The following is a 13608-nucleotide window of genomic DNA, read 5'->3' as shown; positions in this document are numbered from 1 at the left end:
ATAGATAGAATGAGAATGGGTAACTGTCCTGTAGGTAGAAAAGTGGAAGAAAGATTGTTTAGCACCTTTTGAAATAAATTGAATCTCTATGATATCTGGCGAATAAAAAATCCGGATACAAGATCTTTTTTGTGTATATCCAAGACACATAAAATGTCCCGTATAGACCTCTTTCTAATAAATGAAGCAATGTTGTCTCTTGACTTAAACCCAACAATAGACAATATAGTCATTTCTGACCATGCGATAATTGGTCTAGTCATAGATGGTATCAAACTACGTAAGACAGGAATTAATAATTTTTTCTTCCCTAAATATCTTGTACAAGATATTGAGTTAAATAGATTTTTAGTACATAAATGGAACCATTATAGACTAGAAAACAAAAACTATTACCACAAGATAGAGACGTTTTGGGAACCTGCAAAAGCGGTTTTGCGTGGTGAAATAAAAGCGTATTTGGTTAAGTGGAAAAAAAAATTTGGGCGCGGGATATACAATTGGCAAATTAATTAAAAAATAACTATAAATTATATGTTAACAATCCCAATAATACAACTTGGACTAGCTATATGAAAGCCAAAGCAGATAGAGAAGGGTTTATAAAGGTTAAAAATGCAAAGCAGGATAGAAGAGCGAATGCTTTCTTTTTCTAGTTACCACGGAAGGTCAGCAAAATTTTTAGCCAAAATGATTAAGGGGGGGGGGGGGCAGGGCGGGAGTAAAAATATTGCCAGTATCAAGAAAGGGGATACAAGAGTTACATCACCAAGCAAGATATGCCGGGTAATGTATGAGCATTATCAAGAAATATATACAGTAGGTCCGTGTAATGAGAAGGCCAAAGAGCAATTTTGGAATAAACTGTCCCTCCCACAAATTATATCAGAGGAACTCACAGAACTGAATCAATCCATAACGGAAGAAGAAATCTTAAAAGCTATAGATAAGGCTAAATTAAACAAAGCCCCCGGGCCGGACCAAATACCCGCTGAATTTTACAAAATACTTAAAAATGATATTGGTGATACGTTGCGAGATTTATTTAATCAATATTTCATTAAATTTTTTTTAGAATCTAGTCTTTTTTGTGCCTCTACGGTTATTCTATTACGAATGTAAAATCAGTGGATATAGGAGGCGCTATAGAGCCGTAGGATATATATAGATATAAATAAATGTAAAATTCACTGTATCGTGACCAGTTAAAACATTCAAAAAATCCAAAATTCCAATGACCCTTAAGGGATACGTTAAAATACTATTTATGTGCAAAATCTGTGATAAAAAATCGGGTTCCTTCTCTTCCCGCCCGCTCTCCTGCTATCTGGAAACAGTTACCTGCGGAAAGGTGTTGTAGCAATAGCGAATCACCTGTGCAGAGAGTGGATTTAAGGGCAAAGGTTGCAGGAAGTAGCATCTTGAAAAAGACCCAGAAGGGGTTGAAACGCGTAGAGGACTTACCTGCTACTGTTTGCGATTATTTGGAGGACCGAAGCTGAAGTGAACTCTCTGTACCCTGGCGTACAGAGGACATCCTGTGGAAACAAACACTTGCGCAAGTGGTCACCTAGGATCCGGAACCGGGTGACGTCACTCACGGGATTTTCGCTGAGCAGACATCTAAAGGAGCAGCCGGAGTGTCGGGCCAGGTAAGGAGATCGCTGGCAGACACTTGTAAGAAGGTAGGAGAGCCTCCCGGCTAAGTTATAAATACTTGATTGCCTTTAACTAAGAGAACATTAAGGAAGGAGCTCTATACCATTGTGGGCTTTTATTTGTGACCAAATAAGACTGGGGATATAACGGCACCATTCAGAAACATTAACATTTATATCTTTGGATTTACAATAATTAAACCCACATTGTCATTCCGGACCATCTTCTTTGGGGGATCCCCTTGAACTACTAACACCAAGATTAGAACACAGTCATTATAGGTGTTCTCCGCCAGCCCCATTTGATTTGGGGAATCTGAGGGGTTATGTATAGTGTGTATGTTTAACCGGTTTTACTTTATTTTATGTATGATTGATTGTTATATGGATTGTTTGTGTCAACCTTTTATGCATTGACTTATTAAATATCACATCTGTGTTTTACTAATTATTGTCACTTGATCATTGATTGCACTTTGATACTGCATTTATTTCACTTTGATTTTTCACTTGGATAAATTGTTTTTATATATATATATACGTAGATATTTTCCTTTATTTTTAATTATCACCGATTTTTTATCACAGATTTTGCACATAAATAGTATTTTAACGTATCCCTTAAGGGTCATTGGAATTTTGGATTTTTAATTTTTTGAATGTTTTAACTGGTCACGATACAGTGAATTTTACATTTACTTATATCTATATATCCTACGGCTCTATAGCGCCTCCTATATCCACTGATTTTACATTCTTAATTCTCTATTGTCTAGGGAGGAGACAATAACCTTTAGTGAGGCTAAGTAGGTTTTTGGTCTAGCGCTATACCCTATCCGTATCTGGGTTATTCTATTACATAAAAAAGATAAGGATCCAGAAAATCTCAACGCATATCGACCAATATCATTATTAAATAATGACTATAAAATCCTTACAGCTATAGTTGCAGAAAGGCTGAAAAAATATATTAATAACCTGATCCATTGTGATCAATCAGGCTGTATGTCAGGGAGAAATATATCAAACAATATACTGAAAGTTCTTCTAGTCTTGAGTCATTATTGGAATAAAATTGATGCTATATCAAGTAAGGTAGATTTGGCCCTTCTAACCTCAGATGCTGAAAAAGCATTTGATGCAATAGTGTGGGATCATCTATTTACTGCATTATCACAGTTCGGCATAACAGGTAATTTCCTCAACTTTATTAAACTGATATATAAGGCATATGAAAATGAGGAAAAGGAAACGCTGGGTCTTTCGGTGAGTATAAATAGTTTATTTGGAGCAGGCTTCCATACAGGACATCAGGTAAGATCCTGATATCTCTGATATATAAGGCCCCCTGTTCTATCCTTTATATAAACGGGCAATTCTCACCAAAAATAATATTGACTAAAGGGACTAGACAAGGATGCCTCTTGTCGCCATTATTGTTTAATCTCTCGATAGAACCTCCAGCGGCTAGATTAAGACAAGTGTTAGATGGAATTAAGTTGGGAGATGGTAAGGTAATTTTATCCCTATATGCAGATGATATAATACTCTTTTGATCTAGAACAGCACGTTGTATTCCGAGATTATTAGATATAATTAATGAATTTGGCACATTTTCAGGTTACAAAGTAAATTATTCAAAATCAGAATTATTATGGATTAATCATCCCAAAAGGTACTCCTTCCACCATCCTTTTCGTGAGGTTGAGCACATTAAATATTTAGGGCTATACTTAAGTCTAAATCCATCATTGTAGTATACATGAAATCATCTCAAGTTTTTTCAAGAAAGTAAAATCTTGCTAGAAAAGTGGAGACTAATACCTATCTCGGTGTCCGAGAGAATTATGGTTCTAAAAATCTTCTTGTTTCCGCGTCTGTTGTATATACTTCAGAATCTTCCAATTTTTATTACAAACATGGAAATGAAGAGATACGAGATTGTAAATCCTTAATATGGGGTAAAAGAAGAGCAAGACTTTCAAGGTGTACTCTATATTTAGATAAAGATTGTGGTGGGTTTGGACTCCCAAATCTTAAATTATATAACCAGGTTATAATGTTAAAAGTGGCAATTGACTGGATAACGGAAAAGGATTATTGTTCTTTTATAGATATTGAAGATAGCTTAATAAAACCTTTTGCCTTAAAAGCTATCCTACATACTCCCATAGTTAAACTGCCTGCATCGGTATTGAATATTAAGATTATCAGTAACGTGGTTAGAGTTTGGCAAAAATTTTGTTCAGATCTTAAGATAAATTTTAGGTTTTCCAAGTTTCTGCCCAATTTGGGACATCCAGAGTTTACGCCGGGATTACGTTTTCGTATTTTTCATATTTGGAAAAGAAAAGGCATAAAGTATCTGGAGCAACTAATTGATAAAGATCTGGGAGTCATAAAAACCTTTACACAATTACGAAAAGAATTTGATATTCCTAGGCAGCATTTTTTTGCCTTTTTACAGGTCAGACAATTCCATAAATATCTAACTCATACACTCCCTGGTAATTTGCAGCTGGGGATTATAAAACCCGGTTTACAGATTTATCGGATGGGTTACCATTCAATATCAATTTGGTATAAAATGAGAATGAAAATATTTGGCAACATGTATTTAGAAACGCTTATCACCAAGTGGCATTTTTTTTCCCCTGATTTATTAGTTCAAGATATTAAACAGAGTATAGTGTTGGCTGGACACAAGTTTATTTCTTGGAAAGAACTTACATAGCTACCTGATAAATTTTGCATATATTACTCCCTCCCGGTTAGCTAAATGGGATAAGAAGTCTAACGGGAATTGTTTTCACTGCTCTGCTCCTCGGGCAGATATACTCCACTGTTTGTGGTTCTGCCCCAGGATATATCAGTTTTGGAAAAAGATAGCTTTTTGGCTAAATAAGTTTGTGAGACAAACTGTGATTTTTACATTGGAGAGTATTTTTTTTTTCATTTTTGCTACACAATTTGCAAAAGAAGAATACTCTCTTATTATTACAGCAATACAAATTGCAAGGAATTGAATATTCCGATATTGGAAAGCTAAAAGGTATCCAAGTATAGCTGAATTTGGGCAAAAAATTATTGCGCAATTAATTATATAGCAAATGAATCTAGAGACAATTAATGAAAGTCAATTTAGAGGCTTTTATAGTAAGTGGGTAGGTATTATTAGGCCACAACCATTGGAGATGCAAGCAGATATTTTGAGACCCTTTTACAAAGCTGGCTTTTTAATCCCTGAGGTGGTATAGGAGACCAGATAGTTTATAATAGGCCTAGAGGGAAGTCCCCTAACCGCAGATGGATTGTTTAGGCTATGCCTTTGTTTTTTTTTTGTTTGTGTTGGTTATTTTCATGTATGTGTATTAATAATAGGTTTAAAAAATCCCCAGTTCATGCATTAAGGAAAACTGGATTTTGGTCACAGTAGATAGGAATATTGGTATAGAGGGATCTTTATAAGAGAAGTATTATAAGGATATATATTATGTAGGACAATTGATTTGTTTTGTTTTTGATTCTTGTCTCTTATGCATTTTGTTTTGTTTTTCTGTAACCATGTGAAATATATTCTGAATTGGTGTGTAAATAAAGAAATAAAAAAAAATAATAATATATAATTGACAGACTGGGGGAGAGACAAAAAAAAAAGAAAAAAAAGAAAGAAACCCCCCCACCCCTGGACCGCCCTTACAATGCCAACAACAATAATCTAATATGTTTGCTCTCAGACATCGATCCACTGCTGGGGAAGTATCTCTTCACCAATCAATGACAAAAAAGGTATAGAGTTTTTTAGAGGTGTCTTTGTATTGCCAACGGCCAATCTTGGATTAAATTTAACAATTTAGCAAAATATCTTCTGAGATGATTCTCAGATAGTAATTTTTATCATACAGTTCTACCCTTATTTGCCGTTTAATTAAACCAGCAAATTCAGTTATGATAGGCACCTTTGCTAATTTCAATTTTTTAAAAACTAAGTTCCGGGCCGCCAAAATAGATAAGTTTATTAATTGTTGTTCCCCAGGCTGTAACTGCTCCTGACTCAGAAAGAATATATTTCTGGACGTAAGCTCAATCTTTTCCTGCAAGGGGAATATGTTCTATGTATTTTTAAACAGATATTCCTATATATCTGTATATATCTAGACCTATATATAATCAAGTTTATATACATATATATATACATATGTATAAATATATATTTGTGCAAATATCCATCAGATATACATTTAAATATCTCTTTAAGAATATATAGAACATATTATGCTATCCGCAGAACATTAGATTATGAAAGATGCAATATTATCTTCTTATGTTATGCTTTTAAATAACCGCCATTGTATTTGTGTGACTTGTGGGTGCTAGGTATTTTTCAGCTACATTGAAGTCTATGGGGGGAATGCGATTTGTATTCACAACTTCTCAAAGTTTATTTTTTACTGTGACGTTATGAACATGAGAGAGCAAACTTTTTACTTTCAACTCGTAATATGAGCCTTAAACTCTGAGAGCAAAAAATAACTAAGCAGTCATTTTATCCCCTTGGTTGCCAGTAACACATGTACAGAGCAGTGATGTAACCCCCTTGGCTGCTAGAGGTACCCACCCAGCAATGATTGACCACCCTCATGGTTAGCTGTAACACGTATAATAGAAAATGCAAAGTGTAACTTCTTTTTGAGACGTATTTCTAATGCAGAAAGGCCTAGAAGGTCCTTTACATTTAGCTGACAGGGGTCTTTAAAAATACTGGACATTTAAGTGTCCAGTATTTTTGTACAGATTTTACTGGACAGCCTGTTAAAATACTGGACTGTCCGGTTGAATACTGGACACTTGGAAACCCTAGCCACTGCTCTCAAATGAAGTTGTCACAGGCCGGTGATGTCACGGATGACGCAACACACAGAGCAAGCAAGCACAGTCTCAATCATTAGTTAATATAATTATGCTAATAACTGGGGTATGCTAAATATTAAAAGTCCTGGTATTACAAATTTAAAATGCAGGCAAAATGAAAATGTTATATATATATATATATATATGATAGTATTCAAGAAAAAGTACCAGCGCTCAGTTGTTCCGCAGACAAATAGGTCAATATATGGGTAAAGGTGGCAAAAAAAAAATTTTTGTTGTTAAATTACCACACTAGTTTCAGAGATGTATATAGGTCTGGGTTGTGTATGTTCCCTGTGTAATCCTAATAAGCTTTTGATAAACTTATATGGTGTAGGTATTGAGCTGCATGAATGTATACGATTCAGTGTACCCCTGACACTGATGAAAAATTATGTGCAAGAGAAATGTCGAAAGATATTCAGCGCTACAAATACTCAGAATATGTAGATATATAAATATATATAAAGTTCTATTCAAAAAGAAATGAAATGAAATGGAATGGAATGTCTCTTGGTTGAAGTAGACAAATGTCCTTAGTCTTACTTAAAAAGTTCAAGTGATGACTATGAACAAGTAAGGTGAATTTTATACGTTCAAGATGTATTATTGTCAACAAAACTTCACAATAACAGTAACGCTGGTACTAGGAGACCAGTGGTGTGCCCTTACCAGAGGGTACCTCAATCATATGAGGTAATGTCTGAGTGTCTGGTTGGTGTCTCTCCGGTATGCCTTGGCAGTCTTTCCTGTGTTGGAAGATGTTCTTGTCTTTTGTTTCTTTTATTTCATGCCAAGCTTGTGTATGGTACTTTCAACCTTGGAGTCTCCTGGTCTCCGGTATTGCTGACTTGGTATCTCTCCGCAGTATGGTAGTGCGATCTGGATCTTGGCTGTCACTTGTTCTAAATGAAATATTGGTGTAACTGTAGGGTCATTAAATCTATAAATCACGGCATGCAGGGAACTGTAGTTCAATATACAGCAGCACTCTGTTGTGCTGATAGGTTCGTTCTGGAGACTCTCAGTGCTCCAGCTCACTGCACAATGGTGATCAGCTCCCTCCAAAGGGTCAGATGGGCAGGATTTAACACAAGTGGACCAGAGGCGTGTGTTAAAACATCCAAAGAGTTTTTAATAAAAAATCTTTTTAGAATAAAACAATTATTTAAAATGGGGGGGGGGGGTTGAAACATTCAGTCAGAGCCCCAATAAAATGCAACACGTTTCTCCGCTGCCACAGCGGTTTCCTCAGGCATAAAAAAGTAATATGCCTGAGGAAACCGCTGTGGCAGCGGAGAAACGTGTTGCATTTTATTGGGGCTCTGACTGAATGTTTCAAACCCCCCCCATTTTAAATAATTGTTTTATTCTAAAAAGATTTTTTATTAAAAACTCTTTGGATGTTTTAACACACGCCTCTGGTCCACTTGTGTTAAATCCTGCCCATCTGACCCTTTGGAGGGAGCTGATCACCATCGTGCAGTGAGCTGGAGCACTGAGAGTCTCCAGAACGAACCTATCAGCACAACAGAGTGCTGCTGTATATTGAACTACAGTTCCCTGCATGCCGTGATTTATAGATTTAATGACCCTACAGTTACACCAATATTTCATTTAGAACAAGTGAGAGCCAAGATCCAGATCGCACTACCATACTGCGGAGAGATACCAAGTCAGCAATACCGGAGACCAGGAGACTCCAAGGTTGAAAGTACCATACACAAGCTTGGCATGAAATAAAAGAAACAAAAGACAAGAACATCTTCCAACACAGGAAAGACTGCCAAGGCATACCGGAGAGACACCAACCAGACACTCAGACATTACCTCATATGATTGAGGTACCCTCTGGTAAGGGCACACCACTGGTCTCCTAGTACCAGCGTTACTGTTATTGTGAAGTTTTGTTGACAATAATACATCTTGAACGTATAAAATTCACCTTACTTGTTCATAGTCATCACTTGAACTTTTTAAGTAAGACTAAGGACATTTGTCTACTTCAACCAAGAGACATTCCATTTCATTTCATTTCTTTTTGAATAGAACTTTATATATATTTATATATCTACATATTCTGAGTATTTGTAGCGCTGAATATCTTTCGACATTTCTCTTGCACATAATATATATATATATATATATATATATATATAAAAGGTATATTATAATCTTTCTTGGCTAATTTGAACTTAAAATGTAAACTCATTAAACTGATAGTAAAAAAAAAAAAAAAACTAATGTTAAATAGTTTATTAGTTTTTTTTTTTTTTTACTATTTTGCCCTTTTTTAACCAGTTCAAGTCCAGAGACTTTTTTGTTCCATAATAACTAAGTTCCATACGAGAATAATAGTATGTGGTGTCATGTAAGTGTTCACTCATGTTTACATGTCAGTCAATCACCCCTCTAATAAAGGTTGACCCCAAAATCTTGAATCACACAAGAATACATTGACAGTTGTGGTTTTGCTCTTCAGTTCAAACTAATGTTATTGTTACAAGTTCTTACTAGCTTTGGTGTCTTATGCGTAAATATTCTCCTATCTATGCCTGTTAATTTTGTGATTCAAAATAGGTTCTGATATTAACAAATATTTGTATACATCTGTGGTAATCAGGAGGTTAAATATGAACTGAAAAATGGATTGCTGTTTAAGTTAAAATGTAGCCTCTTTATTATCACAGATAGATAGAATCGGATTAAGGGGAATTGAACAATATTAGACTTAATTATTACAATTTTAATATGCAGACCCTTAAATACTTACATAAAAAATAACATAAATTGTAGCTACCATGGTAGTGTGTCTAAGAGTAGAATCTATGTTCGCTCCTAAAAGGAACATCACTCATACATGTATGCAGTATATATAACTGAATAGTCGATTAACCGCATGGTAATTTTTCCAAACCATGTAGGGGGATAACAGTTATTCTCTCATAAGTTGTTATGCAAAGTTTATAGCAGCGTAATCACACTCAAACGAGACAGGGCATGTGGAAAACAAGACATCCAGACACAGTACATACAGTATGATATAACTCATAACACAATATTATAGTTATCCATAGTTATCCATCTAGTTATTCCTGTGGAACTCAATACCTTCCCAATATGGTATTGGAGTTTATACTAGAGAACAATGTCTTTACATTTGATCAAAGGTTCCATAGGCAAATAAGGGGGACAGCCACTTTTGTCCCCTCATATGCATGTCTTCATCTTAGTCTATGGGAACTTTTGGAGGTCTTTAGTGACCTCCATGAATGGATAGATAGATATCTACCACATTGGCTCACTCTGGATGATGTGTTCCTTTTGTGGAAGGGTAGCTCTGAATCACTTAGAACTTTTGTAGATGATGTGAATCACAACAACTACAATATGTTTCTAACATATGATTCCAGTGACACAGAATTAACTTTCCTGGATCTAAGAATTAAAAAAGAATGGAGTTCACTACCAACAGAGATTTATAGAAAAAAGACAGCCACTAACAGCCTCTTGGAGGCTACAAGTCATCACCCTAAATCCCTGAAAAGGGGAATTCCAATTGGACAGTTCTTTCGTTTACGAAGGAACTGCTCAAGTAAAACCACATTTGAAGAACATGCTGTTGCTATGTACTGTAGGTTTCAGAATAGGGGTTATCCTAAATGTAATATAAAACATGCAATAAATACAGGAGTTTAACAGGAGTTGTTCCAAAAGACTTAGAAATTACCATTGTAGTTTCTCTTCATAAATAAGGTAGTAGGGAATATCCTGCTTACTATAGGCCAGTCAGATTGACCTCAATTGCAACAAAATTAATGGAAAGTCTTTTAAAGAATAGACTTGCGTCTTCCCGTCAGACAAACAACTTAGAAGACAAAGGACAACATGATTTCACTGCTGGAAGTTCATGTCAGACTAATCTAATTGACTTCTTTGACCATATAACTAAATTAATAGACCAGGGAGGAGCTGTAGATGTTGCATATCTAGACTTTAGCAACGCATTTGACACTGTCCCACACAACAAACTTATCACAAAATGTATTAACTTGGAGTAGATGCTAAGATTGTTAATTGGGTAAAAAGCTGGCTTAAAGGGACCAATCCCTGTCTTGTGTTTACTTTATTAGGGCTACTCAGTAGCAATTTACCAAGAAAATGTTCAAATTATCTAAATTAATTTTTTTGTAATAAACTTTACTGTTTATGCTGAAATCCCTATCTTTTTTTTTTTTTTGATGGGGAGGTGGGCTAATTTAAACCCTTAAAAATTATTTCTTGACGCTAATTCTTTACACACATTCTATCACACACTATTTCACTCTTACACATGCACAAAAGCCCTAATGCTCTCACACACATACACACCCCCTTCTCACACATTTACATTCTCTTTCACTCATTCTCTTTCACTCACACAAATACACTCACTCTTTCATACACACACTGACACACAAACATTCTCTCTCACACACACACTCTCTCTCCCACACACACAAATACTCTCACTCTTTCACACACAAAGAAAGACAGACAAACACTCACACAAAAAGATAATTACACACTCCCACATTTACACACTCTCCCACACAAAGACACAGACATGAGATAAATAACTGTAGACATGTGCAGTATGTTGCAAACGCATAATTTCACCTTTTTGGCTATGGCTGTTTCCCATGGAAACCGGACGTTTGCATGCCCGGGTCTGACTCAGCTTCAAAACCGGGCACACACATGGAAACCAACACTGTCCAGGTAATTCCTGGACTGATGGCAACCCTAGTATGTGTGTGTATGTATGAGTAATTGTGTATGTATGTATGAGCGTGTTTTTTGTGTGTATATATATATATATATATATATATTTATTTATAAAAATATTTTACCAGGAAGGATACATTGAGCTTTCTCTCGTTTTCAAGTATGTCCTGGGATCACAAAACATTGCATTGATACAATAGGGTACAATAAAATAGAAAAACAATAATAATACACAATATATGCAAAAATTAACATAGAACAGGTAGGAAATATATAATCAACCATGACAGGTGCATTCTGTTTTGATATATATAGAGAGGGATCTCTTAAAGGATATTATGCTTGGGGAAGGTTTAAAAGTGTGCGGGAGGTCATTCCATAACTGTGGCGCTCTGTAGGAAAAGAAGGATTGTGCTGCTTTCTTTTTGTATTGAGGCAAGCTAAATAATGTGCTGGTACTGGATCGGAGGTTATAGGAGGTGGGAATAGCCAGGGAGAGCATTCTGCTCAGGTAGGGTGGGAGCTTCCCAGAAAGGCTCTTAAACACAAGGCAGGAAAGATGGAGGGTGCGTCTGGATTCCAGCATCAGCCAGTTTAGTTCTTTTAGCATGTCACAATGGTGGGTCCTGTAGTTACATTGTAGCACAAAGCGGCAGAACGAGTTATACAATGTATTAAGTTTATTAAGTTGAGTTTGCGGTGCAGGTGCGTATACTACGTCCCCATAATCCATGATGGGCATCAGCATTTCCTGTACAATCTTTTCTTTTACTGTAGGACTGAGGCAAGATTTGTTTCTGTACAGGGCACCTAGTTTTGGATAAAGTTTAGATGCAAGTTTTTCTATGTGGAGGCCAAAAGATAGATTAGGGTCTAACAACATACCCAAGTATTTGAAAGAGTGGACTGCGGTCAGCGTGCAATTGGATTTTGTTTTGATGCGTAAATGGGAATTTTGTAATTTGTGTAATTTAGGTCTTGTTCCAAAGATCATTGTGACTGTTTTGTCAGTGTTTAGGAAGAGTTTGTTTTTTGAGATCCACTTTTCTACCTCTGTGAACTGGTCTTGGAGCCCTGCCTCAAGCTGCTGCAGATCGGAATTGTTTGCATAGATTACCGTGTCATCTGCATACATGTTTACAGTTGAGGATTTGCAGACATTAGGCAGATCATTTATAAATAATGTGAATAGTAGGGGGCCGAGAATGGAACCTTGGGGAACACCACAGGTGACTGGGAGAGGGAGGGAGTCACTATTAGAAATGGAGACATATTGTGATCAATCCGATACATATGATCCAAACCAGGTTAACGGACGATCAGCAATACCAGATTTTTTTTAGTTTGAGCAGTAGTATGTCATGGTCTACTGTGTCAAAGACCTTTGCAAAATCAAGGAAAATAGCTCCAGTTAGTTCTCCTTGTTCCATGCCAGTTTGGATGTTGTTGCAAACTTTTAGGAGGGCAGTTGTAGTGGACTGATTCAGGCGAAAACCTGATTGATCAGGGGTCAGATAGTTAGAAAGTTGGTAATACTCGCATAATTGTGTATGGACGCATTTTTCGAAATTTTTTGACAATACTGGGAGCAATGATATAGGGCGATAGTTAGAAACCAAGGTTAACTCCCCACTTTTATGAATAGGCACTACTCTTGCAGTTTTCCAGAGTTTGGGTATGTATCCAGACATCAAGGATTCATTAATTAGGGTTGTGACAAGCTTAGCAATTGCCGGCGCACTGAGCTTCAAAAGCATTGCTGGGATTTGATCAGGTCCAGATTGGTTTTTCATTTTTAGATTATTAAGGTGTTTCTTAACGACATTGATGGGTACAGGTCTAAAATTTAACTTCTCTATATTGGGTCTTTGCTGTTTTAGTGGGGCCTGATCCACATTTCTAGTTTCAAGATGCGTGCCATTAATTAGTTTGTCAATCAGGGTGGTGGAGCATCCGACAAAATAATTGTTAAAGGCATTTGCTACTTTTAAGGGGAGTTGCAGGGTTTGGTTATCCACATTGACAGTGGAGGGTTGGGAGTGGATTGGTGGATATCAGTTTCCAAAACTTTCTAGGGTTAGATATGCTATTGTTTAGATTTTCACAGAAATATTAGGCCTTGGACAACTTTGTTTGTTTAGTGCATATATTTCACCATTGCCTATATACACAGTGATCGTTCATAGAGCCAGTTTGTTTGAACTTTGACCACAATGAATCCCGAAACTGGTACATTTGAATGAGGTCAGCTGTGATCCAATTTAAGTGTACT

Source organism: Bombina bombina, chromosome 2, assembly GCF_027579735.1.
Source record: "Bombina bombina isolate aBomBom1 chromosome 2, aBomBom1.pri, whole genome shotgun sequence".
NCBI classification, from domain to species: Eukaryota; Metazoa; Chordata; class Amphibia; order Anura; family Bombinatoridae; genus Bombina; species Bombina bombina.
Note: the sequence above shows the minus strand (reverse complement) of the source record.